The following is a 14,285-nucleotide window of genomic DNA, read 5'->3' on the forward strand; positions in this document are numbered from 1 at the left end:
AGTCATTTCTGCAAAAGGATTCCCGACCAAGTATTGAGTGCATAACTGTACATGATTATTTGAAGGTTGACGTTTTTTGTATTAAAAACACTTTTCTTTTATTGGTCGGATGAAATATGCTAATTTTGTGAGATAGGAATTTTGGGTTTTCATGAGCTGTATGCCAAAATCATCCGTATTAAGACAATAAAAGATCTGAAATATTTCACTTAGTGTGCAATGAATCTAAAATATATAAATGTAAATTTTTCATCATTACATTATGGAAAATAATTAACTTTATCACAATATGCTAATATTTTGAGAAGGACCTGTACATTATATGGTTTTTACTACTGATATCAAAAATGTTCCGTCACTTTGCAAATCGATAGTAACTCAAACCTAAAACTAAAAATGAGGTAATGATGTATGATTTAAACTATATATACAGCTAAGTGATTTAAAGAGATCACTGCTGGCTTCTAAAGTATAGTCAGTCGAATAATGTCAGTCTGATCTTACGCACCTATTTTCCCAATACACCTACAGCTGATGTATCTGATTTAAACGTAGGTGCAGATCAACTTGGATTGTTTCCAACCTTGTCTAATTATTCATCATTCCAAATGAATGCTATTTTTACATACCTGACATCATAATAGCAAAGCATCTTTTCTTAGCATTCATTCACACATTAATACAGTCGGCTGAGTGGCTGACTCATCAATTATAAGTCTATTTGTCTTTTCCACTTACATCAGCGAGTTTTAGTTGCAATTGTTTCGTCACCCATCTAAAAATACACTTTTAACTTGGTTATGAAGAAAGAAGTAAATCTCATTTGTGTCCAGGGTTTAGTGGATGAAATTTTGACACCATAGTGGACTTTTTCTCTGGGTATTAATTTTCCCTCCACAGGAAGGGCGTCATGCTATTTGGCAAGACTAAATTGAGCATGTGCAAGTGTGTGCCAAGTTAAACTGTCTCCTACATTTCTGTGTTGGCCATGTGATGGACCAGAAGCCTGTCTGCTCTGTCTTCTTCACCCAACCTGAATGGGAAGGACGGACCGACGGACTGATGGATGGAGGTCTTCGACTTTCAACTCTAGCTCACATTTTCACCTAATTTCACCTAATTTAAGGTTTTTACTAAAATAAACAAATGAATGAATAAAACAAAAATTATATAAATGAATAGAAAATTGGATAAAATAATACAATTAAATAAATAAATACGTATTGGACATTAAGACACTCTGCATACAGATATTAAATATAAATAACTTCAGAGGATATTAAAAAATAAAAAGAGTAAACAAGTGCAAATATGTGTACACTCATATTAAATAAATTACAATATTGTTCAAAAGTTCATTCATTCAGTAACTCAGATCACTAAGTGAAACACATTATATAGATTTTATACACAGATAGATGTTTTCAAGCCTTCATGTTAATTATGATATTTTTTTCACTTACAGCTAATGAAAACAATATTTGAAGTAAGAATAGTACATCAGAGCATGAGAAACACATTTTCAATACAGAAATGCAGATTTAATAAAAAGTAAGTTTAATGTCTAGTTTATGTCTAGTCTTACCTAAAAAGGTACTTTTAATCTGACAAACAGCATTGTCGGAAGACATATTCTAATTTATTGAATATAACTGTATGTACATTCAATATTTTTTATAGACACGCTAGAATTGTTGAGATATGCATCTTTTTTCTTTTACAGAAGTATAACCGACTTCTCTGGCTGTAAGGTGATCATAACTGCACAAATAAAATAACGAAATAATTCCTATCAATCTTTATTTTCTTTCTTTCTTGAGAAGTATTTCAATCACTCAAGAACAGCCTGCAAGGCATTTTACACAAATGCTACTAAAAACCTGACTCATTTACTCTGTGCTTGCCTATCAGATGGTTGTTCATTTATTATATCCACCTTATGCTTGACAACAGGGAAGTTTGGTCTAGTTGTCCAACATGAGGAACTTCTTTATCAGCAAAAACAGAAGAGTCTTCTGGCAATACATATATTGTAAAGCCATGGAAACTTTGTTTGCTTGAAAAACTGGTTCATTGATAATAGACACTGATGTTGGTGGTAGAACTTTTATTTTGAAAGACTTAATTTTTGACAGAAATGCTGAAAATGTATGTGAGAAGTCCAGACAACCAACCAGTACCTAAACGTTGGGCAAAGAGCTTTGCCTAAATTAAATAAAAATAATTTCAAGTTGGGGTTTCATTGTGAAGATAATTTTTGCTTTGTCTTTTCTTTCCAAAGAAGACACATGGTGTGGTCCGATCAAGGTTTTTTTATTTATGCATCTACTGAAATCTACATTGGCAATGTTTGGAGGACACAGAAAATTGCCCTATAGAGTTTCTAATAATCTCAAAACCACTGCTTTTAAATATTTATTAACCTTACAATTAAAAACATTTGTGTTTTATTTTCTTGATAGTAACACAAATTATAAACTGAATTCCTTCTTTTATTCTGACACACAAATATGTAATTTAATGATTAATAAAGTTTTGCTTAAGCTCAACCACAATTTGATTATGCAGCAGGACAAACATCCAAAGCACAAGTGCAAGTCCATCTCTGAATGGCACAAAAACAACAATATTAAGGCCTAACCTAAATCTGACTGAGATGCTGTGGCAAGATCCTAAATGGCCTATTCATCATCAAAAACCCTCTTGTAGGGCAGAATTTAAAACTATTCGGCAAAGAAGAGTGGACAAAAAAATTCCACATAGGGCAGAATTGGTTTGAATGGGTTTTCCCTTAATCCATAAATCATCCATTGCAAAGTCTATTTTGTATTTACTCTGATTATCTTTGTTAGATTTTTTTTTATTTACCTGAAAACATTTAGGTGGGGTAAAAAAATGCAAAAAGAAAATAAATTTGAAGGGCCAAATATTTTTCACAGCACAAAGACGTAATAATAGCTTTAGGAAACAAAATGTGCACATTAGATAGCACAAAACTTGAAACAATGACCTGTGCTTTACTTTTGTAGGTGCTTCCCCCTAGTGGACACTTTCCTGTATGAGAAAGACTTGGAATTTACATGATAAGAACATTATATTTTGTTTCTAAATATTTCTGAACAAGTAAAAATTGTTTTTTGTGTGTGTATCATGACCTCAGTCTTTAATCTTTCATTAAACAGTTTGATCTATTGATAATGTCAAATGACTTTATGTGCGTACCACTGGCGGATGCTGGTCTTTCAAGGAGGGGAAGCTCAAGATCGCTGATTAGCTCAATTCGCTGTCAATCAAAAATGGATTCAGCCTCAAACAGATCATCCAATCATCATGCAGAAGCTGAGCGTCCGGAACCAGCCGAGGCCAGCCCACTGTCCCATAGATCCCCAGAGACGCTGAGCGTCCGATGGACGAAACAAAGCCCAGCATTTTTACTTCGCTATTGAACTCACTGTTTAAAGCTCTGTGAAGCTGCGGGAATGAGTGAGAGGAAAGCTGCGTTGTTACCAGTGATAAGAAGCTGATTCTGAACAAAAGTTGAGCGCGTTGTAGCGCATATTTAGTCAATGACATGTACACACAACAGTATATATTTGATCACTTATTTTTTGACATTTTAGGGGAAACTGAGCTTCCCTTGCAGTCTTAGAGTAATCGCCACTGGTGCGTACAGTCCTATAGTTAGACTGATAGATTGTTGTATCACAGAATAGGTCATGAAGCGAAACCTTCCAAAGAAATCATTATAAGTTTACTCAACTGCCATGTTCCTAATGACCACCAGAGGTCTACCTTGTCACATCTGATTGATGCAGATCTTAGGAAAATTCTAACTTCTCAGTTCACTGACTGAAAACCTTGTAGATGCTAAATCTAATGCTTCAGCGTTTGTTTTCCTTCAAAAAGCTCCCTGTAACGTTCAGATGTGAATCCAGTTCACCTTCCCCTTGACCTATTTCAGGGAGACTTCATTTATTGAAGGTCCTGTGAACTATTAAATAGCAATGCCCTCTTCAGGGAACAGGAATTATATCACTCTGCAGTTTGCATTGGATGAGAAAACTTTAGATTTTTTGTCTTATATAACTGGTCTAAAATAACATAATTCTTCCTGCATAATATTCTGACCTTTCTGCTGACTGTTTTTAGCTCTGTAATAGATTGTCATACCCACTGAGATTTGTCTGTGAACACTTTGGGGAGTTCAGATCAGTGCTAATCAGGATGGCACATATGCTGTTCACATAATACACCTAACAGGGTTGGATTCTTTTGCACACATATTCATGTTCTGTATTGGTAGAAAAATGAAATAAAACGGATCCGAACGTTTCCAGTAAAGATATAATGTCTAAAAATCCTCAAATAAATAGCAAACAACCCCTCATGATTCTAAAGAGATTGTCAAAGCATAATTTGATGCAAAAACATAATCACACAAGAACGTATTCAGTCATGAAGTGGCTTCATTAGAGCCCAGAACCCCACTTAATGCAGCAATATGAAATCATTCTATTAAAGAACTGAAAGAAATCAAGCTAAAATCCAGCAATAAGCCCTCCTGAGCTCTAAGAAATGAAAAGCAAACCTCCCTGAAAGGCTGTGCTGAAAAATAAGAGTAGTCTTACCAAAGAGTGATTTTTAAGATACCTATAACTGGAAAAGCCTGATACACTGGATTTCCTTTAGCACATTTGAATAAATCTGTCCATTTTCCTTTTGCAAAAAAAAAAAAAATACATCAAGGAAGGCTTTTGGCTCCTTAATTTACATTACATTTCCGAACTTGATAAAACGTTTAATTTCTAAAAATGTTCTCAATTCTGTTAAAGACTTTATAAATATAGTTAGGTAAGGTTTGATACATATATAAAAAAAACTTTGAACAAATCAATTTTTCATTGCAGTAGCATAATTTCACACTGAAAAGTTTAGATAAATTATAAGTCTTTAATTTGAGCATATTTCTTGAGTGCAGATAATTAAAAAAAAAATAGCTCTATCTAAAAATCTAAAAATGTTGACATCTGCAATAATTCCTATAAAGGAATTGCTTTAAAAATGTAATGTATGTTTTAATGTTTACTTTTTCTAAGAGGATCACTGTGTTTAGGATTTTTAATTAATCTATTTCAGGGATCGTTTTCTGTTTCCCTGGGGTGTTAGTCTCTTAGGGTCTCTTAAAAATGGGAAAGACAAGAAAACCTTCCATTGATCATAATAGAAAATGATGGGGGTTTAAAAATGTCTGATTTTAAAATGGTTTATGGAGAAGTATGGATTTTTTGAGATCAAGGCCAATATTTCAAAGATACCATCCAGCATGATTTCACAAAATATGAAGTTTAAAAAAAAACAGAAAGAAAAAAAACTGCTGATGCTGCTTTGTGTTTATTTGGATTCATTAAAATCAATGAAGAGGCTCAAGAATTGAGCTGATCGTCTGGCATTCTCATTGCGCTGTTAAACAGTGACGACAACAAAGGCTGTCTTCAGATTTGTAACTGATATTAAAAGAATTGTTTTTAGCCCTGTTTTTACATCTGATGGGCAGAACTAGTGTGCAATGCATCAGCTTAACAGGAGACACTTTCGGGATTTGGAAATTCTCTTAATGCAGTGCATGAACCAGACCATATGGTTATTAAAAAAATTCTCCTCAAGAATTGAAAAACAATTGCTAAAGGTCATCGATAATGAAATCTGGCCATTGTAGCCTGGCCTGCTGCTCTGCACAAATGGGTTTTATGTGTTTTATTGTTGGCGACTTCCTAAAATAAATACAATGTTGTCAAACATGGATCAAATGTTTTGTTTTGTTATGTAAATTCATAAGTTTGTATCATATTGCTTACATTTTTGTGGCTGTAAACACACCATTTTTGACCCAAGCAAGTAACCATTGCATATCACATATTTTGTTCTTAGTAGTATTTCTGTTGTAATATGGAGAAAGAAAATCATGAATAATTTTCTATTCTATTTAATATTATGCCCCATTTCAGTTTATTATGGCTCTCATCCCAATTCAAGCCAGTCACCTTTCTTTAAATATACTGTAGGACATTATGACCGCTTATAAACCCAAAATAACTGAATAACCTCCTGCCACTACATATAAAATTTGGAGACATAAACAGATATCCTTAAAGCAGACTAAGCAGATAATACAAAATGCTTTATATATTTCTTTACTTGCCCTTTTATAGCACCACAATTTAATTTTTGATGTGTTTAATTTTTTTATGTTTTAATCATGTAAAGCACTTTGAATTTTCTTGCTGCTGAAATATGCTATACAAAAAAACTTGCCTTGCCTTAAATCATCATTTGTTAAAAAGCGACCTCTGGCAAGTGTACAGACAAAAATATTGACTTATAGGCAAGCAGATTTAATTCCTACAAAGTCAGGTACAAAAATTTGTAAATGTTTTGAAATGCGCAAGAGGCGAAATGACCAGAATCCACTCTAGTCAATTGCCTTATGTGATGTCACTAGAGGCATTTGCATGTAGAAACTTCTTTTTGTTAGGGTCGACTCCATCGTATCTTGATTACATAACAATTTACAACAAACTAATAAAACAAATAGAAAAACTCATCACAAAATGTTCTACAAGAAACAAACCACAGATCTGACGGAAATCCGATTAATTTTACAGAAAAGTCTAGATAGTAGCTTTAAGAAAGAAAAGGTGTGAAAGCATTTCACCAAAGAAGACAATGGGGAGAATGCAATGTAAGTAGGGAATGAAATTCAAAATACTGTGGAGTTAGTACAACACAAAAAAAGTTTTTTGTTAAGCTGCACATCAGTCTGTATGATGAACTAAAACAACGCTCAAGTCTGACCCAGTTTAAAAAGCTGCACAAAATTATCATTTTTGTAAGGTAAAGGAAGAAAGAATTGCACTGACTGGGTGTTTTGACTCATTATTTATACAATATACAAAGGGAAATACTCGGGAGCCACTTCATCAGGTGTCCATGTTTTTTTGCTCATTAACACAAATTGTCTATCAACCAATCACATAGCAGCAACTTATGCATTTAGGCCTCTAGACATAGTAAAGTTAAAAATGAGCTTCAAAATGGGGAAGAAAGGGGATTTCAGTCACTTTGAAAACTGCATGATCATTGTTGCCCCTGGTATTGCAGAAACTGCTGATCTACTGGAATGTTCTTGCATAACAATCTATCTGGTTAACAAGATGAATGATCAGAAGAAGAGAAAATATCTAGTGGGCGACAGGTGTCAGATGAGAATGGGCAGGTTAGTTCAGGATGATAGAAAGTAAACAGTAGCTCAAATAACCACTTGATACAACCAAGGTATGCATAATACCACAGAATGTGTCAAACCTTAGAGCAGCTGGGCTACAGCAGCAAAAGACCACACTGGACGACACCCCTATCAGCTAAAATCAGGGAAATGATGCAGCTATTTGCACAAGGTCACCACAGTTGGACAAAACCAGATTGTAAAAATGAGTCTCAATTTCAGCTATGACATTTAGATGGACGGTCAGAATTTGATGTAAAGATCATGAAAACGGGGATCCATCCTGCCTTGTTTCAATGGTTCAGGCTGCTAATGTTGATGTAATGGTGTGGGAAAGATTTTTCCTTGACTTATTTATGCTCCCTTATTACCAATTGAGATCAGTCCCTTAGACACAATGTACCCATCTTCTGATGGCTACATCAAGCAGTATAATGCACCACATCACAAAGCTCAAAGTTCCTTGAAAATGAAAAGGAAATCCCTGGACTCCAAAGGCCTTTAGAGTCACTTGATGTCATATCAACGGAGCCCTTTGGAAATGTGGTAAGACAGGAGATTCACATCATGGATACACAGATGACAAATCTGCAGCAACTGTGTGATCTCTGAGAAAAGTTTCAAACACCTTGCTGAATATATGCTGTAAATTTTTTTTTGTCCTGAAGTGAAAAGTGGGTAAAATCCAGTCCAACTGCAAGGTGTACCATAATAAAGTGGCCAGTAAGTGTAACACTATGTGTGCATCCTGTGTGTAAATATGTGTCTGTATTAGGGCTGCACAATTTGAAGATAATTTGTTATTGCGATACTCATGAAAATTTCATGGACAATATCATTTACAACTAATCCACATTTTCCTGACTTTTTTTCTGTTACACAATGCGCAGACCACACCAAACACTGTGAGGTGGTGGGTTTGTCCTGTAACCGGTGGGTTGCCGGTTCGAACACCCACTCCGTCTGTCTCAGTCATTGTGTCCTTGGGCAAGACACTTCACCTGCCTTGACTGCTGATGGTGGTCAGTGGGCTCAGTGGCGCACATTGAAAGGCAACCTCACTTTTGTCAGTCTGTCCCAGGGCTACAATGTAGCCTACCACTGTCACTGTGTGAATATGTGTATGAATGGGTGGATGCCTGATTGTAATTTAAAGCACTTTGGGGTCCATGGGTTAGATAAAGCGCTATACAAGTCCAGAACCATTTACCATTTGAGCTTTCGAATCTCAGCCACTAAAAATGTACTTCAGGTGTGGCCATAAAGTTAATATATTACCCTACAGATATTGTAATACCAAATGTATATATTGTGGAGTCGTAAAGGAAGACAACACCCGAGCTGAGTTTGATCACCTCATTTACTCAACTCCTTAGAACAACAGAGTACCAGAAAGCAACACAAACAAATGTCTTTAAACATTAACATGCTGTAAATGTTTATATGTTCTATTGGCCTATCATCAGGGTTAAAAACAACACATAAATTAAATAATAAAAAAAGACTTGGGATAAGAAGTAAACAGAAAGCAAAGTGAAGATTATTACTAATAAGTAACAAAGATGGTGTGCGATTTAACACATGCTTCTTCTTACTTTTCTTTTTCTTCTCGTTAATACTATTATTATTACTGCTGGTGCTAGTATTGCTACTTTGTCATGTGCTGTTGTGTTTGTTTGTATCTTCATTATTATTCACAGTAAACAAAGTATACAATTAACCTATACAGTAAATTATAAAGGACTTGGGCGAAGTAATGAAAACTAAGTTATTATTATTATTATTATTAGTAGTAGTAGTAGGCTAGTAGTAGTAGTAGTAGTATTCCATACAGTGTTGTTTGTTTTGCACTGCTTTTAAATAATCTAATGTTCGACTCTTTGGAGTGTCGTGTTCCACAGCTATATATATAAAAAAATATTTACAATAAAAACATTAAATCTCCATTTATTTTCTTCAATGTAAATGTTAGTCTTGTTGAACTGTGGATAAAGAAACGTTGGGGTCAATCACCCCTCAGATTGGGCAACGAAAATAGCCTCCATGTGTTTGGTCATGTGACCGCGCTGCGTGCGTAGAAAGAAGGAACGACGTGCGTGACGTAACGTGAACGCTTTCGTTAGTTTCCTCAACCAAACACTGTACTGATATTATTGTGTGATAAAAACTGGAAGGTAGCCGGTGGAAAAAAGAGCTGATTGTTCAGACAAAGACCAGCTAACCACGGAGGGCTTCTACCCTCTGGAAAGCAAACCGAGTCGCTGCTGCTGCTGCTGGGATGGAACTTGTCTTATAGGAGGGAAAACGGCGAAATTTGGGGCACTTTTTAAACCCAAGAAAAGACAGTTTTTAATCTTCTAGTCGTTGCTGTCGGAAGGAAGGCGGGGAATACAAAGAGACGCTTGCAAAATCCTCAACATTTTGGTCTCACTCAAGCGAAAACGGGATTATTACGAAGCTAGGTCGTGCTGCTGTGACTGGTCAGCGATAGCACATGGATTATCTGGTGAGTAAACGAACAAAAATGCTGTTTTTGTTTTGCTCACGGTGATCAAGCAAGCTACTGCTTCCAGCGTCTTTGCAGCTGACACGTCCAGATCTATCAACAGTTTGCTGAAGTTGTATCATTTTACTGCTGAACCACTCAGAATTAGCATTAGGTGTTATTTTATGTGCCAGGTGAAGCTTGTAGCTTCCTCACCCTCCATCAGTGCTGTGGAAATAGGTATAACTGGTTGACCCACGTGTTTACATTCAAAACACCGTAATCAGTCAAATAGCTTCACTCCTTGAACACTGTTGTTGCTGCGCCCGGCTTTGGATCTGGTTCTGTACAAATAAAAGCCCAATAGTTTATATTTATCATTTGCCAAACAAGAGCTTCCCTTCAGGCTACTGGTGCCAGCTTTTGCCTGGAAGATCACAGTTGTTTTGGGCCTTTGCCCACATTGTGCAGATGGGATGGATGCTGCTGAAACGAAACCAGCAACAATAGAGAGGAAGCTGTAACTGAAAGGCCTTCCCTTGGGATTTATAAAAAGTTTACCCCTTACATTGTGCTGTCATTTCACTGGTGGGGACAGAGTGACACTGGGGAGAGCAAAGGAACTCGCCCACCCAGTGTTATCAGCTTGTTGATAAATGGGCCTCCCAAGACGTGAGACCTAAAAGGAACTTTGAACTTTGGCTTCACTGGGACATTTAAAAAAAAAAAAAATCCTTTCCCTCATCGGTGACCAGAGCTGCTGCAACGTCTTGCTTCACAGTGACTAATCTTTTCTGGGACAAAAGGAGTTTGTTCATATTTAACGTAGGTTATAATGTAAACTCTGCGAGGCATGTTGACACTAAAGGGTAAACCAATAAGCCGGGCTTGTCAAAACAGTCTCCATGTGACATGAAGTGAGTGAAATAAATTTGTGGCTGGTTTTCTGTACCATGTGCAACATGGACAGGCTTCGCATTTATTCTTTTAATATCTGCGTAAACTCACTGTGGTCACAATTTTTAAAATCTGCAATCGGATGGACAAGTTTTGAATTTGTTGTAAATTGTCTCTAATATATATTACCCCCCCCCACTAATATTTGTGTACATTTCCACATTAGGTTGCACATCTACCATATGCCTTTTTGTAGACATAGGAAAGGTTCTGAAATATTTCTTGTTGGATATTTGACCAGTCTTCTAGAAATGGTACAGTTCAATCAGCTTGCTCTGTTTTTTATAGTCAGACCTAGCTTTTAAATACAGTTTGTTAATTTCAAGGTCCTTATGCAGTCTGGAAACGTGTGAAATTTAATCAAAGTATTTTCAGTGTCTCCCCAAAAAAACAAAATTTCCAGAATTTCTTTGTCATTGCCTAAGACATCCATCCATCCATCCATCCATCCATCCATCCATCCATCCATCCATCCATCCATCCATGTCAATGGTTCCAAACACAAATCAAAACTGGCTTTGGAATGCTTGGTAATCTTCTAGAACAGCCCCTACCATGGCATTTTAGAAAACCTATGTAAATTGCTTGCAAGCTGGGTCTTTGTCAGTAAACCCAGCTGTTAAATTGGCTCTACCAATTCTGATATGACAATTGGTTAAAAGGTTAGCCAGATTTATGTTATGTTGCTGGTTGATATAAAAAGTGTTTGGTTTTCCAACAAGTTACTAAAACACATTAATCCTAGTATTAGTAGGTGTATATGTATGCATGTATGTCTAATTTTGACCTTGTGTGGGTTAGAGAGAGTACCCATTAAATTCCAGCTATTGTGCTCAAACCATTTTGAAATTCATTGCTTTTTGTTTTGTATTCAGTCCATCTTTGAAAAAGAACACTTGAAATGTCTCTTTAAAGGCTCTAAAATAGGATGAAGTTCATGTTCATGATAGATGCATCCACAGTTTCTTGTCTCCCTATGCATTTATGGGCATGAAAGATATTTTTTTGCGTCCTGTGTATTTGAGGGGTTTCAGGATTTTTTTCGTGGTCATTTTTGTGAGGAAAGCACAGCTGTAACTCTGTGGACTTTTGGGACAGAGTGCTTGGCTGTCCTCTGAGGTCACGCACTCAACAGGCGTCAGGCCTCCTTTCCTGCTGTGCAACACTGAAGACGTGGTGCAAAACTTGGACCCCAACTATGTCTCTCTCATTCCTATGAATCAAAGTGGACAAGCAGTTCATGAATTCCTCCAATTCTTTCCATTTTTACTGTGAGGTTTTAGATTGTGTTTGTCTCTGATGGGGATTACCCTTAACGGTAGGAGGGTTTACCTTACGGGGCAGTCGCTATAGTTTGAATAATGACAGTAGGTGACAACTGACAACTATTCCGGATTCTCTTTAAACTGGGAGGAGGATCGTGTTAAACAGACTTCTGCATGCTCAGCATTGTGTCAAAAAGAGCATTCTAAACCTGCAGCACTAAGACAGGGATTTGATCCTATGAGCTGTTGCCATAGTACAGCCATACCAAATTACTGCTGCACTGTGTTGCCACCTCCTGGGACCTAACCTGTTGTTGACTGACTCAGACAAGATGCCTGTAAGGACAACAAATATCCTGTGTTTATTGCCTTGTATAGGATATGTAATTATCTGTGCTAGGTATTGGTCTAGATAACCTTGAGAAAAGCAACAACTACTTCTGCTAAAATAATAAAACATATTGATTTGTCCTTTTTTTTATACAAATATTTATTTTAATGTTGAATCACAGACAAAAATATAGAATGCACACCTGCTAAATGTAGAAATAGTCTTTAAGTGCTGTACTGCGCTGAATAATAAGCCCTTTTGCTGCTCAGCTCTTTATAGGTACAAGTACATCTGGTGCAGGCGCACAGCTACATTTGAAGACCGAAGTAGGAACAGAAACCCTGATGAGATGGACTTTCTTGCTCATGCTTTCCTTTTTTTCTCGATCAGCGCAACACTGCCCTGGTTTCTAATGCATGACGTTGTTTTGCCCGGCCTAAAACTCTCTGTGTGAAACCCAACCGCGCCGACTGAAGGTGTGAGTTTTCTCACTGTGACCGATCTCTGGACTGGACCAGTAGCGTAAAGGTGCCTTTCTTTCACGCAGCTAAAAAAAAAGGCACTGCAGCACTTTCTCTGACATCTCATTAAAACGATTGTAAACTGTTTGACTGGTATGCCTGAAAATATTAACTGTTTTGTACTTGAAACGTCTTAAAACCATGGTACTGGTAACCAGCCTATTTTCCCTTGTCCCTTTTTAAGCTAAATAATAATGTGTGACTTCTAGTGTAACCAGTTTCACTTTATGCATTATTTTGGCCCATTTCTCAATATAGTAGATGTCTACATCAGATGAATGTTGATAGTAGCTTTCTGCTACATTTACTAATTCTATTCCTATTATATTTTAAGCCCAGTCCTTAAGGAAGACAGTCTCTGAGATGTTATCCGTTCTGATTCAACAACTAGAAAGTTTCTGCTGTGGAATTTGAACTATGCGAAAGACTCACTGACAACGACTGACATACATCGGCCTGAAGCCATGGTAACAATGGGGAAACCCAGCAGAGCTTCATCATCTGCTTGTAAACGGGTCCACACCTTCGTTCATCTGGGTTGGGCTTAGGATAAACGAAAAGCTAAAACACTGCGGGAATGACCTAAAAAGGTAACTGCACATTAAACTGCAGTAAAAAGGGGCAGAGTTGTCTATAAAAGGCAGCTTATGTAACTAAAAGCCATACAGATGTGATACTGTATGTTTTTATTGTGTTTGATTCAGCTTGTTAAATGTTTGTAATTAGGTAGTTGGTGTTCTATTCAAGATAGAATGATGTCAAACTGCAGCCTTGTTATTTTATATGCATTTAGACTCACCGGCCACTGTATTAGGTACACCTGTCCAACTGCTCGGTAACGCAAATTTCTAAGCCAATCACATGGCAGCAGCTCAATGCATTTAGGCATGTAGACATGGTCAAGATGATCTGCTGCAGTTCAAACCGAGCATCAGAATGGGGACGAAAGGTGCTTTAAGTGACTTTGAACGTGTCTTGGTTGTTGGTGCAGGACGGGCTGGTCTGAGTATTTCAGAAACTGCTGATCTACTGGGATTTTCACGCACTACAATCTCGAGGGTTTGCACAGAGAATGGTCCGAAAAAGAGAAAATATCCAGTGAGCGGCAGTTCTGTGGGCGCAAATGCCTTGTTGATGCCAGAGGTCAGAGGAGAATGGCCAGACTGGTTCACGTTGATAGAAAGGCAACAGTAACTCAAATAACCACTCGTTACAACCAAGGCATGCAGAAGAGCATCTCTGAACACACAACACATCGAACCTTGAGGTGGATGGACTACAGCAGCAGAAGACCACACCGGGTGCCACTCCTGTCAGCTAAGAACAGGAAACTGAGGCTACAATTCGCACAGGCTCACCAAAATTGGACAATAGAAGACTGGAAAAACGTTGCCTGGTCTGATGAGTCTCGATTTCTGCTGCGACATTCGGATGGTAGGGTCAG

This window comes from Girardinichthys multiradiatus, chromosome 12, assembly GCF_021462225.1.
Source record: "Girardinichthys multiradiatus isolate DD_20200921_A chromosome 12, DD_fGirMul_XY1, whole genome shotgun sequence".
Lineage (NCBI taxonomy): Eukaryota > Metazoa > Chordata > Actinopteri > Cyprinodontiformes > Goodeidae > Girardinichthys > Girardinichthys multiradiatus.